The 8,383-nt window shown below is 37.8% G+C and overlaps 1 long non-coding RNA gene across 1 annotated transcript; it reads right to left on the minus strand.

Annotated features, from left to right (window-relative positions):
• Nucleotides 1-3,302: 3,302 nt before the first annotated feature.
• On the minus strand, nucleotides 3,303-6,205 carry LOC143150713 (uncharacterized). The gene is made up of 3 exons (XR_012993134.1): nucleotides 5,815-6,205; nucleotides 5,520-5,712; nucleotides 3,303-3,367 (listed from the first exon to the last, which is right to left on the minus strand). It is a non-coding gene; the product is annotated as an uncharacterized LOC143150713 (long non-coding RNA).
• Between the last annotated feature and the right edge of the window lie 2,178 nt (nucleotides 6,206-8,383).

Raw genomic sequence — 8,383 nt, forward strand, 5'->3', positions numbered from 1 at the left:
CTCTCTCGAGACGAGCCAGGATTCCTGGATTCGTAGCCGATGACACGAACGTAATTAGGACGAAACGCGTAGCCTTTAGATACGGCCACGGTAGCCGACGCCATTGCCAGACTCCGAGAGAATCGTTTTCTCGTCCCTATCGTTTCGCTGGCAACCCGTGGAACGTCGAAGGGAATAATTATCGTCCTCGGTGAACATTCTTTGCACGGTTCCTCGCAAAACAAATTACGCGCCAGAGATGCAACGAGCGTGAAACTATTCGAAAATCGTCAAAATGAACCTTTCTCGCGACGCGAGGTATTTAAGGGCTTTTTCTTCTTTTTTTTTTTTCGTAGATTCGAAACATCGATAAACGTCTACGCGAACGTTCGTTGCACGTTTTCATAATTTACGTCTACTGTTTCTGAGAGGATTAAAAATGAAAACGGTCTCGTGGTGTTCAAGAGTTTTTCGTAGATTTAAAACATTGATAAATATGTTTGTTGTACGTTCTTTTTATCTGTACATGTTACTTTTGAGAGGATTACGCGAATAAAATTATTAATTATTGCATCAGTCTCAAAATAAACGTATTTACAGTTCTGTTCAGAAGTTATACTTCTATTTAATAACCAATTTTCAGAGAATTACACGAATAAAATTGTTACTTACACCAATCTTGAAGTAAATATATTTCTAGTTCCACTCGAGAGGTGTACTTTTGTTTAATAATCGATGAAAATTATCAAGGATAAAAATGTTGCGAATTGCTCGCAGGAAAATTCTTGCAATAATCGAGGCTGCAGCAATAATAGAGGTAATCGATCCAACGAGAGGGAACCCCACTTAAACCAATATGGCTGCGCTAGTTACGGTCGTTAATACCTTTTCCCTCTCCGACTTCACTCGTTGCTAAGTGATCATCCCTTTCACGTGTAAACGTTTCTCGTGCAATAATCGAGGTTCGGTATAATCTTGGATACGCGTATAAGAAAGGAAACTACCACGCACAATTTTTCTATTCGATATACTGTTTCTTTTTCGTATCTTAAAAAAAAAAATATCTCGGTCCTGTATCCCTCACCCTAGACACCTATCCTTCGATGTAACCGACGATGCAAGGATGAGGTACGAGTACTGGGATTAAAATTGTGTAGAAGTTACGGGACGACTTTCGATTACTTGTGGATGTCAACCGTGACAACGAGAACCCGTTTCGCCATAACAGTTTCGGGCACGGATAAGAACGGGCCCTTGCCGGAATTACGTACAAATGGATAACGTTATCCACTCGCAGGGCGCCAGTAAATCGTTTTATCCGGACGACCGCGTACCGGTGTTTATTTAAGTTCAGCTGGCGGGGGCCATTTTTCTGAAACTATTCCGACCGGGGCCATTACCGTGGAGAACGTTAAACCGTTTCGGCTATCGTCATTGCGATACGATGCAACTTCTGTCCCAAAGGAGAGCTACCAGCTCTTAAATACGCGGTAGTTAACCCCGGACCGGTGACTCGTTCGTTTTTCTTTCTCGCGTGAAATGTTGGAGGACCGAAACTCGAGTTTTGAGCGGAGAGGTGTTTATCCTCTTGGCCTATAATATCGTGCGAGCCTCGTTGTAAGGAAATCGGGGCGAAACGTATGTAAGAACCACGGGTGAATCTTGCGTGGACCAGAATGTGGATTCGTATGTTCGAATATATTTTCTTAAGAATGTCAGAAAGAAACTCTTATACAGCTTGGGCCAACTTTGATTAAGTTTGTTTTCTTCTAAATTTTGTATCTTTTTAAAAAGGATCGAACTATTGTTTCTTTTTGTAGATTGTGAAGAATTTTAGGAAAATGTTGCATCAGTCAATCGGAGTTGGTTCTGAATGTATAATGATGTCTTTGGAAAGACAATTTAACGTTTAGAAGGATAATGAGAGATGTGATGTTGCTGTTGATTACGATACGAGTTTGCGAAAATGAAAGTATAGGTCGAGGAATTATGGGAAGTGACGAAACGAAATTTTTAGGCTACCAAATTGCTCGTTGTCTTTAGAATGTTGGAAAATATCGTGGATTTTCTACAGCCGGAGAATTGGAGAGTTAGAAAGAAAATTATGCATTGTATCCGCGTGTATGTAATTTAATATTGGCATTATAAAGAGCTGGTTGAGAATAACTTTCGATCGTAACCGAGGTAAAGAGTTTCAAACTCTTTGGTTCGCGAAGCTCTTTATAATTCTGAAAGTTTCAACAGCGTCTTACAGAGCTTTTGTTTATGTTATACCGTTACAAGGTGTGCAAGAATGGCGTTAGCAGTGCGTGCAAGAATATACAAGTTTCTCGAACAATATCGTCTAACATCGAACAACTATACAACCACAAGTGCCCAACCATCGTTCAACGCTCTTCTATGGAGATGTGTACGTCAAGGATTTATTCAGTTATTGACCAAGGAATAAAGTTTTACATGGAAAACATCGTTGGATCGTCTACCTTTGAAACACCCCGAAAATACACTTACATATTTATTTACATATATATAATACATTACATATATATTTATACAACGAATTTATGGTTAACAAATCTAACATGAACATTTACGTTAATAAATGATACTAGTACAGACTAATTTAAGTGTTTTTCAATTATATCGCTCTCTATATTTCCTTCCCCCGCTCTTTTAAACTACACAATTAAGCAATCGGATCATATCTCGACAATTTCCATTTATGGCAATTCATAGAAATGACGTCATTTTCAAGAAACATCGAAAAATCGAATACCTCCTCGTACATCATGTTCTCCTGATACCAAAGTTCGAAAATTGGCAAAAATTTCAGCGAAAGTCCAGAAACTCGTTCAAAATTTCGGCCTAGCGGAAATTCTTGGAAATGACGTCATTTCCAAGAATCGACGGAATCGTGCCACCTCCTCGTACATCATGTTCTCCTGATACCAAAGCTTGAAAATCGGCGAAAAATTTCAACGAAAGTCCAGAAACTCGTTCAAAATTCCCGCCTAGCGGAAATTCTTGGAAATGACGTCATTTCCAAGAATCGACGGAATCGTGCCACCTCTTCGTACATCATGTTCTCCTGATACCAAAGTTGAAAAATCGACGAAAGTGACTTTTCGAAGGCTCGTAATTTTCGATTTTCAGAATTTCTTGGATTTGTGAGTATGTAAATGGATGGGGAAGTTTTGTGGGAAAGTAAATAAGACTGAATTTGTTTAAATTTAAGAAACTTTATTTATATTAATACAAGATATTGTTTGTGTAATCGGATTGTGTGTATAAAATAAATATTGTATTTCGTGATAGGAACAATTGGTGATCGCTCCTGAGATTTCGAAGTTTTTAGTCCCAACGGCCATATCCTTTTTTTCTTCGACTCCTATAAACAGAATGATAAAAATTATCAATTGTGCATATTCGGATAGTATTTTTTGGAATTTATATGTTCGTTTAATCAAGAAATGATAGAATTATAAAAACATGAATAATTAAGAGCAATTATAATAGTTTTAGTAGTTATTGTAACAGTAGTAGCTTTAATTTTGTAACTACTGTAACAGAGAAATATCTGTATCAACTTTGTATAAAATAAAATTGATTCTCTTTTGATTAACTTTTCATTTACCATACCGTTTACTTTACGACACCCGTTACTCACTATAAGAGTAATAAAATTTCCAATATATTTCATTATACGAAAGAATCCTTAATATTAATTTAGCAACATTCTTGTTGTTCCTTGTAAAACCTGCTCGGAAATTTCTCCAATATATGTAACCTCCTACACGCTCCGCTGGAGATTTCATTTGACATAAACTTTGCGCTGTCGTGTAACAAAAATTCACCCCCTCTCTTGTCATGTATATTTTGTAAAACATTGTCACAGGTGGGAATTAATTTAATTCAGCTTAAAATCTTCTTGGTTCGCGCGCGTTCGCAGAAAATCGTGTTTTAGCGAAGGAATTTTGCAGCACGAAATGGCGCTACGGTTAAATAATTGCTTTACAATTTAATCGTATTAAGTGATAATTCGACTACGCAAATTTTAATTAAGTAATGCATCACGACTGGTAAAAACCGACGACAGGGGCGGATTAATTGGGAAACGGAAGAACGATATTCTCGGAGATAATCGAGACCCTTTTACCATGTTTGAATATTCTATTAAAGTAACAAGAATCGTTGCTACTCGACGAAACATCGCGATTTTTAAAACACGAAACGGGTTATCCCGTGAACCGAATAAAATCGCTCTCTTGCTCCTCTTTCCGGTCACCTGGTTTTTACGTTTCTGCATACCGTGGGAATTGTATCGCTGAATTATTTTTAACAATTTAACCTGGTTACGTCGTGGACGCACAAAATAAAAACATCCGCACACGGTAGCGTCCGACGTAAAATAGAGAAAAATACTTATCGCCGAAGGTAAAGAAAAGGTTGCGAATAATTTATGCGAACACTCGGTGGAATTTCGTGCAATTGTAAAATTTGTCGGGTGGGAAGGTCGCTTGATACTTCACGAGTCTTTAAAAATTCCGTTGGAAAAACGATCAGAACGTTACAATGATAAAATTAGCAGAAGCGTATAAGAAGAGAACGACTACGAATATACTAATTCAAATATTTTTAAGAATCTTCATTTAGTGATCAAAGGGGTGTTCCCTTGAGATATAAAACGACGAAGATAAAATAAATATATTCTAGATTAAAGTATAATATATTATATTTATTTTGAACTATGAATTAATTTCTTGCGAAATTGTAAATTGAGAAATGAGTAATAAATTAAACTGCTATTCAATGTACGTTTAATAAATATTGTTCAAGTCCCACCCCTTGAACTAAGAAGTCAATGAATGAGGCAAACTAGACTTACATTACTTTTAGTATAAATTAAATTATACATCACAAAATTGATATTGATAATTGCTAGAATAAATTATTGCCGATTCAGAAGAATCTTCTTAACCAAAGAAAATTGAAAAACCTGCAATCGTCCCTAACAATATTAGACAAAAAATTTTTCTGTAAAATTCCCTTCAAGGAAGATAGTGTTATCATTTCACACTTTCGTCTTTAAAAATGTACCTCTCCAATCGATCCCTATAATCGGAAGCAACAAGTGCCAGCCGACTTTCCAAAGCGCAATTACAAATACCATTAACAGCTTCCGCTCGAAACTTCTTTATCCCTCAAGAAGAAACACAAACTCGAACAATTTATACCCTTTCGCGGGAAAGTACTCTGCCCTTTGATTTCTTCTACCCAGTTAACGCGAACCAGCACATGCCAACGGGTATCGTACCATCAGTCTTCAGTGTTATTGTAATTATTAAATATCAATATTTATCACGATAATCGTTGGAAAAATATTTTTAATTCTTGATCTCCAATATCAGTGATAGATTCCCAACAAGTTAATGTAGAAAATAATAGAGAGTGATAGTTAAAAAGAGTCATATGGTTGAAAGAATTGAATAATCGATTAAATAATATTTATGATCAGTAGTTCTACATTTACTTTGACTTACCATCGATTACATTTTGACGACCAAATTTCGACTTGTCCAGAAGGTCCAAGATTTACAATCAATTGTCAGCTTCTGATAGTTTCAAATACCCTCGTTATCATCATCGTCATTGATAGTTCTTTCATTCGTCTTTACTCAATATCGACTCCATTTGGACGACCAAAATGTCAACCTTATCCAACAAGTTTAATTTCTGCGAATCATAAATTTGTATTAATTTCAAACGGAGAATATCTAAAGGAACTCGATTAATTAATCTTCAACATTCTTAGACGTTTCGTTTGGTTTTACTCACCGTAGACTCCGTTCGGATGATGTCTTCGAGCAGATGTAAGTTTCGTAAACAATTGGCAATTTTCGATCGCTTCGAATGGAGAGTACTCTCAGTTCGTCGAGCAACCTGACAGTTGACTGCTTGTACGTTAGACGAGGAACTCATCTTTACGTCAAGAGTGTCGTAACACAGCTGGAAGATGTACTACCATCGGTAGGACCGACATGATACTCTAAAAGGCCAAAAGAGCGATCATGGTTACACCCACGGGCACAGTTGCTAGTCAAATGCTGTTGTATTAGCCGCAGTCGCGTTTATTGATCACCCGAACGAGTCGCTGTCTCAGGTCTGTTTTACGACACGGCATCGTAAACCAAACATGCTGATCGTCATGGGACACGTTGTTCCTTCGATCCCTGGGGATGACGGGACGTCCTGGAATTCTTTGACCCAGTGAAGAATTGTAGGCTCAATGATGGATGACGGTGAAGAATACTTCTAGCTAGTAATTTTGTAGAGACTGTCCTGTGGATGAGTTATTCCTTATTTTTAAATCACCGTGCAACGAAAAATAGATAAACGTGATAGAAAAGTTAATAAACACCTAGAATACGAAACTATAGTTTATAACTATAAACTATTTTTAGATCAATTTCAAGTAACTTGACGTTTTAGTATCGGTAGAAGGTTATTAACACGATACAATTAATTGTATAGTGTTGGTCTAGGTTAAGTCTGGGTTAAGTGGATTAATTTTTTGTGGAAAGAATTCTCTAGTCGATGTTAATTTCCAAATAAAATCTATTCGTCTGCAATTATATTCTATATATTGTTCGTAGAAAAATGACCATTTTGATTGTTAATTTATTTATTTACTGGCTAGCTTGTGTGTAATATATGCACATTATCTTCGATACTGTCTCTTGGCTACGTTCACTATCAGTACACCTTGTGCAAAAAAGTTTTCCAACCCCTTCAGATAGATTGCAAGAGATACAAATGATAAAAAGAAATATGTGTATCCTGTTCGAAGCTTTCTAGTGTTCTTTCACGAAGACCCGTGACCGATTGGTAGATGGCTATACCTCGCCAATGGACTTTGAGATTGAAAGCCTCGCCCAGTTCTAATCGACCTAGCCCAGTTTTTCAGTTTCTGTTCGACTAGATTGGGTAGGAGGGGGTAGTACAACCTTTGTTATCCGTTCTGTTCTATTTCTTTACCCGCTTTGTTAGATTACATTCAACGTTATCTTTCGTCTATCCTTACTCCCGTTTGAAGTCAGCTGACGCTGATCAACTCATGGGGAGTCTCAACACTCTTAACCTATCCGAATCTCCTGCTACTCGATGGATTATCTTTGCAAAGATAGCAGCTGGGGATCGGTAACGATCACGTGCTGTTCTCGAGAGGATTTCGACTCTCAAAGGATTGCACCGATAGAGTTCTACTCGACCAAGAGTTCACTGATATTTCGTGGTGGGGATTCCCTTCAGCAGAGGTTGGACCTGCATGACCTGCAGGTGGCAGTTGTTCCAACGTTTCGAAACCTCCTTGGTTCCAAAGTAGGTAGACACGATCAGTCGCCAATGAAGCCCCCCCACTTCGAAGTGGGACCGGCTTCTCCGTATAGCCTGTACCCAAAAAGGGGGAGCATTAGCTGAAAGCGAGGTGGAACGAAGCTCCTGTTGTGCCTCGATGGGGGTACCAGCTCCTGCTCCTGTCCTGCAGCTTCTGTTAGCGCTACCACGTAATAGGAGGGTCTTTCGTTTTATTTTATACACGGCTGGAAGTATACCGAATCACCAAGTTAAACATACGGAAACTTTGAAAACTGTTAGAATTCCACGAGAACAAATCTTAACGCGTTCTTACGAAAATAAAATGAACAATACAATACTTTAGGTTTAGCAAACCTCAGTTTGCTACCTACCAGTGGATACGATTTTTGAATATTTTCCTTTGCTGCAATGGAATTTATATTTATTTTAACGCAGACAGGAAGAACCTAGTCCAGTCTCACCTATGGATAAGATCTTTAAACATTTTCGTTTAAATGGAATTTTGTTTATCTTTTTAAATGGAATCTATATATTTTTAGAAGTCAGACTTACCAGTGGACGAGATTCTTAACGATTTGTGTTTGGTTAAATTGAATCAATATTTCTTTCAACGCAAACGTTAAGAACCTAACTCAGGTCTATTAATGAACGAGATCGTTAAACGTTTACGTTCGTTTCGATATAATCTATATTTATTTCAACGCAGACATAAAAGAAAAACGTTGAACCGTGTCGTCTACCACTTTCTTTAGGCATGAACGCATGTATATTAATATTATAGCTTCCACGAAAGATTCTAGCCGCCAAGGGTCATATCCCCGACCATTACCGCGTCAGTCACGACGTCTACATTTGCATTCTTGTCATGAATTGTGGCTCCTGTCACATACGTCATAGATACGACGCCTAGCGAACGGTATACCAGCGATAGACACTCAATAGCTTCCTGGTGTTAAAATCTCACGTCCTGATCCTTCGTCAGGGTTCCCAGTACGTACTCACATAGTCATTCCTCGCTTCTGATGAAGCT

This window comes from Ptiloglossa arizonensis, chromosome 8 (genome assembly GCF_051014685.1).
Source record: "Ptiloglossa arizonensis isolate GNS036 chromosome 8, iyPtiAriz1_principal, whole genome shotgun sequence".
Classification (NCBI taxonomy): domain Eukaryota; kingdom Metazoa; phylum Arthropoda; class Insecta; order Hymenoptera; family Colletidae; genus Ptiloglossa; species Ptiloglossa arizonensis.